Below are 18,040 nucleotides of genomic sequence, written 5' to 3' on the forward strand. Positions count from 1 at the left end.
AAAAATTGTCTCTAGATATTAACATGATCCATGAATTAGAAATATGCAACAAGACCCACCCCACACTTTACAAAATAATGCAGAAATTCAACACACTCGATGAGTATTTGGAAAATCCATACATGATTTAGGTTACTTTTCTTTAATGCATTTTTAAGAAGTATTCTTGGAAGAAACATAGTTGAACCTAATCAGATAACTTTTACTCAAATCAATGATGACTGAAGGATTTCAGGTAGTTCATTATCTTATCGCCTAACCACTGATGCACAAAAAGTGTGCCCCCAATGAGGTAGTCCATTTATATTAGCCGGATAAGCTATCAGTACCAATCATGTCTCCATAGCCAGTTCACCCATTTCACATTATTTGACATCAAAATTAAGCATTCCTAAGCTAAATCTTTGGGTGGAGGGAGTGCTGGAGTAGCAATGATGAGATGGGGGCTGATCATGAACTCTGTGGAATTGAAGAAAGCTACTCCTAGCCCCACAGTAACATTTTCTGTCTTTACAAACAAAAATATTACCTTCATACAGAATTTCCAAGTGGATTTTACATACAAAAGCAAGATTATGCAAACAACTCTGCTATGTAGAACATACATTGGTCTAGATTTAGTTGAAATTATTGAATAATTCACATCTCTTAGCTCAAAAAACGTCAAATTATTGGGAGTGGAATTATGAAGTAATGGATGCAATGAAAACACACCAACCATGTTTTTATATCTGATAGCACATGTCAGAGCCATTTCTCTGGCAAAGAGCTTTTTTTCTACCACAGTAAAGGCAATAGAAGCATTTTCATTCATTTGATACTTATTGAGTCTGTTTAGCTCAAGCTGTTTGCTATTTTTGCTTCTCAGTCAGTTATGAGTCAAGCTGATAACCTGGGCTGACTGACGTTTCACATCACTGTTGAGAGTGCTGCAAAGTTGGAGCTGTGGTTCATGAAATTCTGTGGGATCTTCAGAGTAATTTCCAGAAAACCTGTGATAAGAGATTGGGGGAACATCCATAAAATGTCAACATCATCACCTTTTAGACATGAAACTGGAGCCATGGCTGCCTAATCAGGTGGATGTAAAAGACCTGCTGGTATCCAGTGTCAACTAGTATTCTTCTAGTATCCATTCTCAATATTTATCACTCAACCAATACAAAAAACAGGTTGTTTATTTCAATCAAATTGGTGCAATTTTGCTGTGTGCAAATTGGTTGCAATGTTTTTACATGTCAAGTGATTACAGTTGAAAAAAAGTGAAGCTGTAAAACATTTTGGGATATCCAGGGGATGTATAATGTGCTATATCGTGCTATACACAACCACCACAAAACTATAAAAGGTTGTGAATGTAGCCCAAACCATCATGCAAACAAGCCTCCCATCCATTGATTCTGTCTACACTTCCTGCTGCCTCAGCAAAGCAGCCAGCATAATTAAGGACCCCACGCACCCCAAACATTCTCTTCCACCTTCTTCAGTTGGGAAAAAGATACAAAAGTCTGAGGTCACGTACCAACTGACTCAAGAACAGCTTCTTTGTTGCTGCCGTTAGACTTTTGCATTAAGTTGATCTTTCTCATCGCCTTAGCTATGGTTATAACAATACATTCTGCACTCTCTTGTTTCCTTCTCTATGGACGGTATGCTTTGTCTGTATAGTGCGCAAGAAACAATACTTTTCACCATATGCTAATACATGTGGCAATAATAAATCAAATCAAATTAACCACAGGATTACTGACCAATTTGCTTTAACATACAGCTTACTGTCTCTGCAATAGCACTCATTTTAATTTCTCACAAACATTTACTGCTGTTATCATATTTCCCTGCATACATATCTAATAATACAATCTTCCACCACAGCTGCATGACTTTTATTTGCCTTCCATGTATATTTATTATATGTTCTCCTTTCTCAAATGTTAGACATTCCTTTCACTTTCACTATGTAAAGGTTTATATTGATTAACTATTTCCTGTTCTTTAATTTGCTCCCTGTTTTTGATCCCCTCTCTTGATCCATAGCAGATGTTAAAGACTTTTTGTTATTTCATTTCCATCCATGATGACATATGTCTTTGAAAAATGTTTGGGGCATGTTTCTTTCATTTACTTACAAACATATATCCTGCAGTAGAATCAATAATATTTTTAAAGCATCACAGTGCTTTTTGTTCTTGGACTTTTTATTTTTGTTTGGTCTTGGGATATGGACAAAACTAACAAGGCAGTAATAATTCTACTTGCTGTGTTGCCCATTCACATGTACCTGTATTCTATATAGAAACAGAAGTAGGCCATGTAGTCGCTTGACCCTATTCCACCATTCATTCAGATTATTACTGATCTTACCTCAACTCTATTTACCCACCATAACCCTCGATACTCTTACCAAACAACAATCTAGCAATCACAGTATTGAAATTTTCAATTGACTCTGCACTATCTACTTACTGTCTGTCCTCCTAGTTAGACACAGTAAGAAATCTCACAACACCAGGTTAAAGTCCAACCAATTTATTTGATTGTCAAATAAATTTGTTGGACTTTAATCTGGTGTTGCAAGACTTCTTACTGTGTTTACCCCAGTCCAATGCCGGCATCTCCACATCATAACTCCTAGTTAGAAACAGAGATAACTGAAGCAAGGAAATTCATTCTGAAAAACAAGTTGTAAAAGTTAAAGTGGAATTATTGCTGGGGTTTAATAAATGCACCCTAGGCTGTTAAAAGAATTCAGAGATATGATAGTAAAGCTTCTCACTACAATTTTCAATTCTCCTTGGATATACAAATTCTCTCAGACAACTGGAGCAGAGCCCTCTGGTTAATGTACCTGCTCAATTCAATAAGTGAAGTAAGGGTAGGATGGATAATCATACAAGTCATTTGTGGGCAATGGATTTATTGATCAAATTGGTAAATAAAATGTAGTAGATGCAGTGTATATTGTTGTTCAATAGATGTTTCACGGGAGGCTTCTTACAAAAAAATAGACATATGGTACCAGCAACAACAGTAAAAGGTTGCTTGTCTGATGGGAAACTGTTAGGATTAATGGGTTTTGCTTGGATTTGAAAAAGATTGAAGAGTGTACCACAGAGATCAATGCACTTTTGTTCCTGATGTACAGATATATTGGATAGACAGAGTCTTCATCATATTTCAGTTTGCAAGTGACAAATTGAGGCTGTAAAAGTGTGGCACATACAATTTAATTGGGATAAAAATAATATATGTTGTAGAAAAATAAACAATGGAACTATACAATCAGTGGAAACATGCTAAAGTATGTGAATAAAGAGAAACACATAAGAGGTCAAGTTTGAATTTTATTTAAGTACAGGTAGATAAAGCCATGAAAAAGGGCAATAGCATTTTAGATTTAATGAATCAGACAGAAAAAGAATAAATAAGTTATAATAAATGTTTACAGGCCAATGATTAAGTCACACTTAGAGTCCTGTGTGCAGTTTTGCACACCCCATTAGAGAAGAGCATTAAAATCATAGGAATTGTGCAGTGTAGATTTGCCAAGATGATTCAGGGGGTTAAGGAATTATAGTTATCAGAAGACTCTTCAGATTCAGGGATTATTTCAACTGAGGCACAGAAGATCACTATAGATGGTTTAATAACATAACTTCTATTCCAATGTTTAGCAGCACGAGTAAATATGGGTACTGAACATACAATTTAGTTGCTAAGAAAAATGTATTTGATCATTTATCATAAGCAACTACATCCTGCGTTTATTAATCCTGGCTATCAAAACACAATGTTACCAGGACATTCTGTAACTGAAGCAATCTACAAAGTAGCTTCTAAATAAATAGCTTTGATAGCTTTCTTCCCAACTGAAGTTAACAATATTCATTGACATTGAAGGCTACAAATCCTTAATATTGTAGCAATTTCTGTTACTTCAGTCTGGAAAGACACTTCACATGTAAGGATTTAATGATCATGATAATTTTCTGCACAAAATGTACTAGGATTTTTTTATAGGTTGAACCAATGCCCCTAAAAACATAACAGAATATTTTTTAAGTCAGGTAAAATTTTACAAGAAACTGTTCAGATCTTCAAAATTTTATATGTGACATGTGTTTGAAATTCAGACACTTTAATGATGGCAAAGTTACAAGATGGCATAGCAATAGTTTTAACTGTTAAGAGCTTTTCCGTCCCTCAAAAGTAGGAGGAAATCTCACTGTCATGGAAATTTTATATGTCTCTGCAAGAGATGCAAACATTTAACAGAAGATTGGCCAGAATTATTGGACAGGAGTTTCTGCTACAGCAACAAGCTCATTCAAGGAATGGGTAATAGAGCTCCACCTATGCAATTCCAAAGGTGTGTGGGTTAGGTTGATTGGCCATGCTAAATCGTCAGGCAAAATTGGTAAGGTAAATACATAGGGTTACAGGGATAAGGCCTGGGTGGGATTGTTGTCAGTGCAGGCTCGATGGCTGAATTACCTCCTTCTGCACTGTAGGGATTCTATGATTCTATGAAAGAAGTGGCAGGAGAGGGCGGAGTGCTGGCATAGCCTTGTTGAGGCTTTGTCTTCCACACAATTCTGGTTAATGTGCCTGAAAAGTCAATTTTCAGAACTTCTTGTATGATTAAGAATGATGATAAATCCCTGAAGTACATATTCACCTTGATGTTTATTTCTTTTTAGGCCTTGACAGGAATGCAAAGCAATTGGAGATCAGCCCCATCATGGCATCTGAAAAAAAGCATCTCAGTAGGCATCTTGTCACAGTTTCAAAGCTTATCATGCAGTGACTGAATTACATCCACTCAGATGGTTATAGATAATGGGTAAAAATTTCCAGCTGTTCCCACCAACAGGATCTTCTGGCCCCACTGACGGCTACCTCACGTTATGTGTTCCCTAGTGACAGAGGGTGCGAACAACAGGAAATCCCATTGACAGCGGCGGGACCATAAGATCCCACTATCAGTCAATGGCAGGCTGCCTTTGCCACTACAAAATATGCCTGGGGGGGGCAGAAAATCTTGCCCATTAGTGTGAAGGGGAGGATCACTCAGAGATGGAGAGCGGGAAGAAGAAAAGCTGAAGGAGGAAGAAGAGAAGACCCATCATTTGAGGACAGGTGAGGATCATTTAGTAGCTGCACAAGTGATAGACTCAGATCTCCAGAGGCCTATATTCAAAAGAAGAATACTTTGATAGTGATTGAGAGGAAGATGTAACATTAACAATTGTGGAGGAACCAACATCCCATAACAGTAAGATATCGATATTCAGTAATGTAAACATGTAAGGCTATTTACAGCAATAGGCAGAACCAAACCAAATGCCTTTTTGCCAGTTTCAGGGTCCCACCTGAGTGTTCAATCTAATATAGTATGGATCCTCAATTGCACACTGGGCACCTTGTTTGACCAGTCTATAAAAGATATACAAAAGAGATTGTTGTAAATCTGCAATAAAGACAATAAATGCTGCAAATGCTCAGCAAGTCTTGTGGCATCTGGAGAGGATGAAACAGAGTTAATGGCCTGGATTTTCACACCTCAGTAGGTGTGTAGAACTGGGGAATCTCCGCAAGCCTGGAAAAAGCAGCCTAGACATTGGGGTTTTTGTTCTTGCGAGTAAGGAAGCACTGGAATGGATGCAGAGGCAGCCAGATACAGAGGTGGGCTGGCCGGAAGGCTTGCCTCTTTGTGCAGACCCAATGTGAAAGAGTGATAAAAAACATTAAAACATCCCTTCAGTCCTCACTCCCATTACTTTCTCAAGCCTGATCCATGCCCATCCATTCCCCCACCAAACCCTATGGCCCCTCATGCTAACACTTGCCCCTGTATCTACCTGCATGGACTCCCATACCCTTCATGTCAACCTAAGACCCTGTACATGACCTCCCATGAATCCCAATAATTTCATATAAACCTATTCCTTTTATCCACCTCATGGATACCCCACCTCCATGCCAACCTACGGTCCTCTTTCCCATGGTCCCTCATGCTGCTGATTCCAGCCCATGCCCCATTCATCCCCATGGCTCTTTATAGCCCTGCTGCCAACTTAGTGCCAACTCATACAAATTGATCCACTTTGTCCTTACGCCTATGCTAACTCAACGAGTAATCACCATCGGAAAACTTCAGAAGCCATGCTGACAATCTAAAGCTATGTTTATTGATGATTTCACTATTTAAAAAAAAGCTATAAGAGCATAAGAACATAAGAAATAGGAGCAGGAGTAGGCCATCTGGCCCTTCGAGCCTGCCCCGCCATTCAATAAGATCATGGCTGATCTGTCGTGGCTCAGTTCCACTTTCCGGCTCTCTCCCCATAACCCTTAATCCCATCTCTTATCAAAAACCCATCAACCCGCTTCTTGAAAATATTTAGCGAGGCAGCCTCCACCACTTCAACGGGTAGAGAATTCCAAAGATTCACCACCCTTTGAGTGAAGAAGTTCCTCCCCAACTCCATTCTAAAACGCCCCCCCTTTATCTTGAGGCTGAATTGATGATATTCTCTATTCTGAAAACAATTATTTTACTTACTTTTCTCTTCCCTGATGAAAACAAACATTTCACAAAGTACTTATCTTTTAAGAAAACAAATATCTATTATAATCACTTGTAGCTGTCAGTCAAACTGCTTACTTAACAGGCACCCCACTGTGCTAATTTTAGGGTGTACAATCAGTCATTCAGCACATATCTTATAATGATAACCCTCAAGATTATGTCAATAAACAGGGTGAAACACCCAGCCAGGTTCAGGGAAGAGATAAGTTGTTTTTCTTAGACTCCATATTTTTGTTTTTAACTTTAAAGCCCAGCAGAGTTAAACCACTTGACAGGTTTGACAGTTCCAATGAGTTTTAACAGTTCTTTGATGTCTTGACGGCAATTTGACAGTTCTGATAATTATTTGACTGCTTCACAATAATTGATAGCTTTGAATTTCTTTGACCAATTTGAGAGATCCAATGAGCTTATGCACTATTTGCACACAGTCTTGCATACTATTAACATTCTAAAGATATTCTATTTCTCCCAAAGTGTTTCTTGACTCTTCTGGCAGACATCTTATTTCCACCAAAGGGTACTTGACTTCTCTAAAAGGTATCCTTAGATCATATTCAAAGTTGTACCATACCATTCTAAAATGGCAATCTGGCTATCTAAACAAGTCCTACCAGCTTAATCTCCATATTTTGGGTTTCAGACATCTACCTCACTAAATTTACAAATGAGGGGAGGCTGTTGCTGATTTATATAGGCAGCTGGGTCCCAAAACCATGGATATGCAATTTAGAAACTGGCCCCGTTCGCCTCTCCCCATGTGAAAATGGTGGAGTTGGGGTTCAGGGGTGGGACTTCTAGATCTGGGCCCCTACTGGCATGTTTGTGCAGACCGAGAGCCTTTCCGTTAGACCATAAGTTCAGGTTCCACATTTCAGTTTGATGAAGTTCGGGTCAAATTTATTTATTTACAGGTTAAAACTATATAGAGGCATGCAGCCTTGTGGCTGCCATCAGCTCCTGAACTGACTCTGAATACAGAAGCCTACGCTTACCAGGGTGATTTCCCCCCACCCTGCTCCCCGATTCATTCCCTGGATCATGTGATCCTTACTCTGCAGATTGATCCTTAAAGGGACAATCACCACATTCCTCTCCCTCCAAGCCCTTTTTATACAAATGTCAATACTCAATTTACACAGTCCAAGATAATTAAACATTTAGTACATGAATTTAGTTAATTATAAATTTAGTCATTCAAGAGTTTCCGAATCCTTGTGGAGAGACATAATTCTTCTGTTCAAGCAGTCTTCCTCCCCACACTTGGAATATCTAAATCCAATTAAATTTGGTGTCCTTAAGCTAATTGTACTGTGAAGGCTCAGTCCTTTGCCTGTTATCATGATCATGAGAGTTGGCACACAGTTGTCCATAGCTTACAGGTACCATTGTAGTGCTCACTTCTTTTGTTATTTCTCCAGTACAAGTTGAGAGGACTTGTTTATTTAATCGGCTACTTGGTAGACGTGGCATCTGCACCTATACCTAAGTGGCAAAAAAAAGCTCAGCCTCCTTATACCTGTATGATTCAGGGGAGTGATTACCTCTGCATCAATAACATTCTGCTTCAAACTTTACTGTTGAATACCCGTTCTAAATTTTGTTTTATTTGTGGCAGAACTTGTTTCTTGCCTCGCAGCTACTTCATCAGTGTTGGCACCACTTTTGGTTTCAGATTTGCATGATGAATGGCACCATTTTGTGCACTCTGTAACTCTTGTGCTCCCTTTTCAGCCCTTTCTGTTGCCTGCATGATCTCCATTGCACATTTAAAATTTATATTGACCTCTGCAAGTAATTTCCATTGAACCCACCTTGTTTTTCACCCCGCATACTAATCTGCCCCATAACATACATTCAAGGTGGCTCGGTGGCACAGCAGTTAGCATTACTGCCTCACAGCACAGGGACCTGGGTTTGATTCCAGCCTTCGGTGACTGCGTGGAGTTTGCATGCTCTCCCCTTGCCTGCATGAATTTCCTCTGGGTGCTCCAATTTCCTCCCATAGTCTGAAGTCTGATTCCGTACTCTGCCACTCTGCAGATTGATTCTTGAAGGGACAATCACCACATGCTGCCTAACCATGTGAGTATTTTCAGTATTTGTTTTATTTTAATCACATAACAAGTAGCAGATGCCATGCATCCCATCATGCTAGCATAGGTTCTGACTATGCCCAGAAGTAGATACCAAATGGTGATAGGCCAGCAGAAAGGGAAGGGTGCTGACTTTGAAAAACTTTCTCCTTTGGTTGTATTGGAAACTTGCAGGGCCGGATTGTGTGCACCTGAGCAGATACTCTATAGATTACAGAAGAATGTTAAGAGGGTTGGGTGGAATCGTGCAAGTACCAGTGAACTGACATTCCACAAATTACATTTTTTAAAGTTTATTTGAGGTTCATATCCTTCCCATTCACTTTCCTGAAGACCTTCTCACTAAAGTAGGTGTTAAAGAGTCATCCTGCTCACACAGGTCCAGAAGCATTTATCGGGGCCTATAAATTACTCAGCCATGTTCCTTCAAGTGCTTTTCATCTCCGTTGCTGCCTTGTAGCTACTGAAACCAAAAGCTTCTTGCTCATCATCATCATGTTCACTGTAATTATCCTCCTCCTCCTCCTCTAAGTTGCATAAGTACAGAGGAATTCCAAAGGAGATCGCCATCATACCCTTTCAATGATAATTTTTATTGCAACCAAAACCTTTTCAGAAACGTTATTCCTTTAACATTCAGAATGGAACAAAGTGATTAAATTTTCTGTGATTTTGTGTTCCCATGTCTTTGAATTTGGATTTCACTGGGCTCAAAGTTATTTGTTTTGCTAGCATACTCCTTCATGTGGGCAGCTAACACGTGATGCACTGTTATAGTGTCAGGAAATTGAGTTGCAGGTTGTTTTGACGTTACAAATGTGAAAAGAAAAACAATTAATTTTAACACCTATACCTCCATTAGCTACAGCAGAAACTTTTAACCCCACCACCCATAACTACCCCAAGCACTACTTCCTTTTTCCGCCTTTCACTCTTTACCCCTTCACTTCCCTTCTCTTTATTGTTTCTCCTTTCCCTGTGATCCCTTCACTTTGATTCTGATTGGACAATACTGAGGTAGAGGACTGAGCGCTCTTCCCTAATATTATTCACCTCAGTGTGACTCAAAGTGTCTCTCAAGTGGATGATGACACAAATGAACAGGAGTATAATCTGGTCTTGCTAACCCTATGTCGACTCATCAGGCAGTTTTATAAAGACATGCTTCTGAGACAGAACCTCTCTGGCTTTCAGCGCATATTGAGAAACCGTAAGCTTAATGTAAAAAAGGATCTGTGCCCAAAGCATACATTTCTAAAACCAGCTTGTTGAATCTCTTTCAACTTTGTAAACACGATTTCACAATTGGTTTGGCTCCAGTTTTCAGGTCAGGTTAATCATGGCACGCCTATAACAAATTAACTTGAATTTAGCATTGCTGCAAAAAGAAACATGCTGTCAAAGCTTAGTGTTTTGTGGTCATCAGGGCAGATTTACAGTTTAGAAAGGATGTGAATGCACTGGAGATAGTGCGGAAGAGGTTTACAAAATTGGTTCCAGTAATGAGAAACTTCAATATTAAAATAGATTGAAAATCTTGGGATTATTCTCCTTAGAAAGGAAAAGGATAAGAGGAGATTTGACAGATATGTTCAAAATCATAAGGGGACTGGACAGAGTAGATAGGGAGAAACTTTCTCCTCATAAAGAATCGAGAATGAGAGGGCACAGATTTAAAGTTGTTGCGCATAACCCAATTCGTCTGAAAACAGTGAGCGAAAAGTATGTAATAGTTCTTTAACCTGATGTTTCCACATAGGGGATAGCTGAGCTGCTAAATTAATCATTTCATTTTGGAATTTTTTCTGCCTTCCTGAGTGCAAAAAGAAATCTCCTTTGGGCTGGTAATCTTACACAGCTGAGTGCCATGTTTTCATTTAATCTGGCTAACTCCAGTCCAGGGCCTGTAATTTATTATAAATTGATTGGTTACTATTATCACTATTCCCATTTCCCTGTAGTCTGGCCAACTGAATTGAACAAGTAAGGTTCTAGTTTTCTCCGATTACTGCATGGCAACAAACTAAAAACTGACCTTCATCATATCTGAACATTATATCCCAATAAACAAGTCAACAGTGTACCATATATCATAGTCGTACATTGTACGAAACCCTAAATAAGGACTTTTCAGTGTAATTGTTTTAGTTAAATAACGCTCATCAGTGCTCCAGTCTCACTTCTGTTTGAATTCCAAACTATGACAATTCTTCAAAAGTAGTGACAGAAATTGTGAAATAAACCCAATTGTTAGATAACAGCAGAAGCAAACTCTTTACAACTTTCAAAGAAAATAAATTTTCACTTTAGATAACAGATGAGCACTGCTTCAGAAATTTCAATTAAGGATTTTTTAAAAAAAATAATCTCAACAACTTTATTATGTATTTTTTCAAAGCATACAATAGTGGAATATAGCATTAAATTTTGGACGACAAATCTCAGGAAAAATATTTGCCATTGAAAGGCTATACAGCAACATTTTGGGAGGAATGTCCCAAACTCCCACTGCACTGTATAAGAAGAAGTGCTTCCTGAGATTACCCCTGAATGGCCCAGCTTAACTTCAAGGTAAAAAGAAATCCCCTTGTTCTGGGCGTACCCACCAGAGAAAATAATTTCTCTCTAAATACATTATTAAATTCTTCAATCACTGTACAACTTCAATTAGATCAATCTTTAATCTTCTACATTTAGGGAAATATGAGCCTAGTTTATGCACTTTATCAAACCTAATCCATTTTGTCACTCCTTAAAACTTTTTGTTCCCTGCTGATCATCCAAGTTCCACCTCAGGTTTCTCACTGAGATATCCTGAGTCCTGTCCTTTATCATGGTGTCTACCAAACAACTTCTGATACTCAATATTTCAACCTCCATCTAAACTGACCTATTCTTCTTTCCTTTGATCATTGCCCAACAGTCCTCTCTTAATCTTGTTCTCCTGATAAGATCTCCTACCAAATCACAGACATCATCCTTGCCACCTTACCAGTCTCTATTATCATAATCTAAACCATAAACTAAGCCATAGCTGGTCATTTCCTTGTTCACATTCTCCCTTCCAACTCCCCTCATCCACTTCTCTGTCTACCCCAGGAAAAAAGCTCTCTCCCAAGTAATTTATAACAACACTTTCAAACTTACAATTGTCTAACTATTGGTCCTCATTTCACCACAGAGCTATCAATCTGCCCAAGAAAATCTGTACCTCCATGTTTGATGACGTGTTTGTGATAAAACCCTTGGTTTCACCACGTTACTTTTTCTTTCAAGTACAAGTGCCACAGACTTGAACCTATTTGTTCATCTCTGCCAAAATGGCTCTCAACTCCAGGGACATCTTGGAAAGCAAAATCCAGGTTTTTTTTCCAATATCAACAACCTCTTTAAAAACTCTCCTCTGACCCCTTCACCCTCACCTCCACCAATATACAAGAAACTTATAGACTATTTTGTTATTAAGATGGATGCCATCTGTTCAGTTGTCAATGCTGTATCCCTACATTCCCCTTTTCCAAGTCAAACTTCTTTACTTTCTTTACCCCTTGCTCAGCCCTGAACTTGCAACTTTCTCTACCTTCTCTCTTATCAACATTGACATTCCAGTGCAGAAATGTGGGAATACTGCACTGTCAAAGGTGCCATCTTTCAGATTAAATGTTAAATGTCTGCTTGATTTGATTTATTATGGTCCCATGTATTAGTTAGTATACAGTGAAAAGTATTGTTTCTTCTGCATTAAACAGACAAAACATACCATTCATACTCTACCCTCTGGCTATGATTGTAACACTACATTGTGCACTCTCCCCTTTTGTAAAGAAATAATACTTTTCACTGTATACTGATACATGTGACAATAATAAATCAAATTAAATTAAATCAAAAGAACATGGGAAGAACGAGAGTAATAGGTAGAATTAGAAGGTATGCTGGGCACAGCTTGCATAAAATCGCCTTGCTCCAGCGCCATCCTGGAAATATTCCAAAACGCTTGCTTGGATGTAAAAGATCGCATGGTAATATTTTGAAGAAAAGCATTAAGAGGGCATCCTGACCAAGATTAATCCCTCAATCAAAATCACAGAAACAGATCTGACACCATCACATTTGTTAGTGGGAGCTTATAGTGCACAAATTGGCTATCACACTTCCTACTGTACAATAGTGACTACATTTCAACAGTGCTTCATTAGCTGCAAAGCACTTCGAGACATCAGCTGGTTGTGATAAGCACTATCTTTGTTTTTTTTTCTTAACATGAGACCCACTGCCTCCTCTTTCAACCCTATGCCTACTAACATCTCACCAATCAATTTGCCATCCTTTTTCTCATGCTGGTTGGTATTGTCAGTAGTTGCCTCTTCCCAGTACCGTCTCCTGCCCTTTCAAATCTGCCAGATTGATCTCACCTCCTCACAATAGTCAAGCCCAACTTGTATATGCAAACTGCACACCACCATCAAACTCCTTTTACTCTCCAAAGCCTCCAAATCCATGCTCATTTTTCCCAAAATTCTTTACTTGAATCCCTTCAACCATGTTTCTGTCCTATCACTGAAACAGCTTTTATCAATAATCACAAGTAACATTCTTTGTGACTGTAACCACAGTGCTCACCTTTTCAATTTTTCTGCAGCCTTTGACATGGTAAATTACACTATCCTCCTGGAACCATTGTTGAATTTAATCTTGTCTGCTTTCATTCTTATTTATCCGGTCTTAGCCTGAGAATCTCCTGTAATGTGTTACATCTGGAGTCCTAAGTGATCTAGCCATGATTTCCTCCTAATTCTCATTCATTCTGTCTCTCAGCAACCACATCTGAAGACATGATATCCACCTTCATATCTAAGCTGACAACATGCAACCTTATCTCACCATCATCGCACTTATACCAACACTTGTTAAGCACAGACATTGGTGATATAGTAGGTAATATAGATGGAAACACAAAATTACAAAAAGACTAATTGATTAAATGAATGAGTAAAACAGTGGCAGATAGATTTCAATAATGGTAAGTGAACATACGAAATAGGAGCAGAAATAGTCCATTTGGCCCCTCGAGCCTGTTCTACCTTTCAATATGATTATGGTTGATCTGTTTCTGTTCCACATACCCATCTACCTCAATAAGCTTTGATTCCCTCATCAAACAACAATCCATCTACCTCTGCCTTAAAAATAGTCAATGATCCCATCCCAACTGCCTTCTGAGACAGAGGGTTCCAAAGTTACACAACTTTCTGAGAGAAAAAAAGTTATTGTCTTCTGTGCTGTAGGAGTGACCCTAATTCTAAAACAGTTACGCATAACTCTGGGCTCACCCACAGGAGGAAACATCCATACCATGTCCACCTTGTCAAGATTATTCAGGATCTTATATACCTTACTCTTCCAAACTCCAGTGGAACCAAGCCCAGTCTATCCAACGTAGCCTCATAAAACAACACACTGATTCCAGGAATCAATCTATTAAATCGCTTCTGATCACCTCTAACATATTTACATCCTTTCTTAAACAGGGTAATCAAAACTGCATGTAGTATTTGAGATGTGGTCTCGCCAATGCCCTGCATAACTGAAGCATAAAATCCTTACCATTTTGTCCCTCTTGTAATAAAGGACAGTCTTCCTTGATTATGTGCTCTACATGCACACCAATCTTTTGCGACTCATGTACTAGGCCGTATAGATCCCTGCACCTCGGAATCCTGCTGTTCTTCTCTGTTTAAGTGTTGCTCTACTGTTTTATTCCCCCCACCAAAGTGAATAACTTCACATTTTCCCACATTAAGCTCCATCTGTCAGATTTTTGGTCACGCACTCAACCTATCCATATGCCTCTGCAAATTTTTATGTCTTCTTTATGACATACTTTCCTAGCTATCTTTGTGTCATCTGAAAATTTTATCTGCCATGCCTTTGCTCCCCGTATCTATGTCACTGCCATAAATTATACAACGCTCAGGCTCCTCCAAAGACCCTTGCAGGACTCCACTCATTACATCCTGCCAATCAGAAAAGGACCCATTTATACATACTGTCTATTTTCTGCCAGCCATCCAATCTTCTACTCATGCTAATATATTAGTTCTTGCCCTGAGTTTTTTTCTGCAATAACCTTTGATGTGGCACCTTATTGTACCCTTTCTGGAAATCCAAGTACAGGACATATACTGTATACGGTACATAAAAGAACTTTAATAAATTGATTAAACATGATTTCCCTTTCACAAGACCATGCTGACTCTTCTAGCAAATTTTAGAAACTTAATGAAACTGATGAAAGTATTACTTCATTAGCCACATCTTTAAAACCCTAGGATGAAGTCCATCATGACCTGGAGACTTGTCAGCTATGGCTGTGTTAGTTTGCTCAGTACTGTAATCCTACTGAATGCAATTTCAAAAAATTCTTCTCTCCCTTCCACTATCATTCATTTTGGATCAAAGAAAAATAGGTCAGATTATTATTTAAATGAAGAAAAGCAAGGGAGGTTCAAAGAGCTTTAAGAGTCCTTGTTCACTAATCACTAAAGTGTAAGTCATGCATGAAAAATAATGAAAAAAGGCTAATAGAATGATAGGCTTTATAACTATATGACCAGAATACAAGAACGAGCAAGTTTTACTAGTTGTACAAAACCCTAATTAAACCAGATTTTTCTTCTTATCCATTCATGGGACATGACCATCATTAGTAAGGGCAGCATTTATTAAACTTGAGAAGGTATTGATGAGTCACCACCTTGAACTGCTGTAGTCTATCTGGTATAGATTCATTCAGAGTCTAATAGGAAGGCAGTAGCAGGATTTTGATGTAACGACAGAACAGTTATATGGGTCCAGGCCTGGAGAGGAATTTGCTGGTGGTGGGGTAGCCATGTACCTGCTCTCCTTGCCCTTATAAGTGGTAGAGACTCCACTTTAGAAGATTCTATTAAAGGAACCTTGGTGTGTTAGTACAGAACTGTCCTCATTCTGAGTACCACACCTTATAAAGAATATATTGGCATTAGAAGGAGTGCAATGCAGATTCCCCAAACTGTTACCAGAGCTCCATAGGTTAGTTTATCAGAAGGGATTACATAAAGTACATTTGTATTCTATGGAATTATTTGAAGTTTATAGAATGTTGGAAGGAGTTTATGGAGTAGATAAAGAGAAGCTTTCTGCTGATAGGGGAATTGAGAACAAGTAGCATTTACTTAACTTTTCCACTGTTGCCTACCATGGGATTTGTCAATGGATTGAAAATTTGACGGATCAGCAAAAGATCCATTGACCTAGGGCTAGAATTTCAGGTGCCACAGCAGGCAGGACTGGAAAATCTTGCTCACAATCTTAAACGCGGAAAACTACTTTTCAGGACAGAAGGTAAGATAAATTTCTTCATGCACAGGGTTGGAGAAATGTGAAACTCTTTTACACAAAATGCAGTAAGTGCTAGCTCAGTTAATAATTTGAAATCTAAGGTCACTAGATTATTTTTGGATACAAAATAATATGAAGCCAAGGCAGTTGGATGAAATTAAGAAAGAGATGAGCCCTGATATTGTTGGATGGCAGAAAAGGTCCAAGGGGCTGAATACTAAGACTTGTTTTCTCCATTACATCTGTGATGTCAGAGTCCTGGATGAGCCCCAATGTGCTAAATTAAAAATTTAGGAAGATGAAAGCCATCGTATTCTTCCCTCACCACAAAACCAGCGCGGTAGCACAGTGGTTAGCACTGCTGCCTCACAGTTCCAGTGACCCAGGTTCAATTCTGGCCTTGGGTGATTGTGTGGAGTTTGCACATTCTCCCCAGATCTCTGTGGGTTTCCTCTGGTTGCTCTGGTTTCCTCCCACAGTCTAAAGATGTGCAGGTTAGGTGGATTGGCTATGCTAAGTTGCCCCTTAGTATCCCAAGATACGTAAATTAGATGGATTATCCACGGAAAATGTATGGCGTTACAGGGATAGGGTGGAGAAGAGGACCTGGGTAAGATACTTTGCCAGAGAGTTGGTGTAGACTTGATGGGCTGAATAGCCTTTTCTGCACAGTGGGGATTCTATTCTAATGAAACCCTATTCTTATGCCACTGTTTACAGTCACGGACCTCCAGGCCATTGTCACAAACTGAAACAGACTATTTGCAACTTTGATGCTCTATTTAACCCTGAATTCAGCTTTCAAGTCCATATTTTCACCATCACATCAACTGCCTACTTCCACCTCTATAAAATTACCTCTTGCATCAGCTGATTTTTATCCGTGCTTTTGTAATCTCCAGAGACAATTATTCCAATACCTTTCTGGCGGTCTCCTAGCATCCACTCTACATAAACTCTACATGCACACCAGAATCATAGGGAGTGGACATACATTGGCACAACATTGAGGGCCGAAGGACATGTACTGTGCTGTAATGTTCTATGTTTCTGTGTTTCTATGTAAACTTGAGCTCATTCAAATCTTTGATGCCTGTATCTTAACCTGCATCTACATGGTTCCCCACATTAAATGCACTCGATTATTTCATTTTTTATTGTTGGGATATTGCTTCTAAAAACCTTCAATCAATGTGATTGATCCTGACATCCTTGAATGATGTGCTGGTTTATAAAGTTAGCGTGCAAATACTTACATGGTTGAGAATGCATCTTGACCCTATCATTCAGCTTGTAACATTTGTTTTCCACTTTGTGTGGATCTATCTAGTGTGTATATAATTAGTTTTACAAACATATGAACATATGTTTCTGGGCAGCACAGGTGGCACACCCGGGTTCGATTCCCGACTTGGGTCGTTGTTTGTGTGGAGTTGGCACATTCTCCCCATATCTGCGTGAGTTTCCTCCGGGTGCTCCAGTTTCCTCCCACAGTCCAAAGACGTGTGGGTTAGGTTGATTGGCTATGTTAAATTAATCCTAGTGTCGGGGGATCGGCAGGGTAAATACATGGGGTTACAGGAGTAGAGCCTGGGTGGGATTGTGGTCGGTGAAGACTTAGAAACATAGAAAAACTACAGCACAAACATGCCCTTCGGCCCACAAGTTGCACCGAATATCTCTACCTACTAGGCTTACCTGTAACCTACTAACCTGTAACTACTACCTGTAACCTCAATCCTACTAAGTCCCACGTACTCATCCAGAAGTCTCTTAAAAGACTCCATCAATCTGCCTCCACCACCACCGCCGCCAGCCGATTCCACGCATCCACCACCTTCGGAGTGAAAAACTTACTTGATAGGCCGAATGGCCTCCTTCTGCAATGTAGGGATTCTAGTGAATATACGCTAACATACAAATCACAAGCATGACTAGGCTACTTGGCCCTGGAGCCTGCTTCACTATT

This window comes from Carcharhinus amblyrhynchos, chromosome 7, assembly GCF_965287045.1.
Source record: "Carcharhinus amblyrhynchos chromosome 7, sCarAmb.v2.hapA, whole genome shotgun sequence".
NCBI classification, from domain to species: domain Eukaryota; kingdom Metazoa; phylum Chordata; class Chondrichthyes; order Carcharhiniformes; family Carcharhinidae; genus Carcharhinus; species Carcharhinus amblyrhynchos.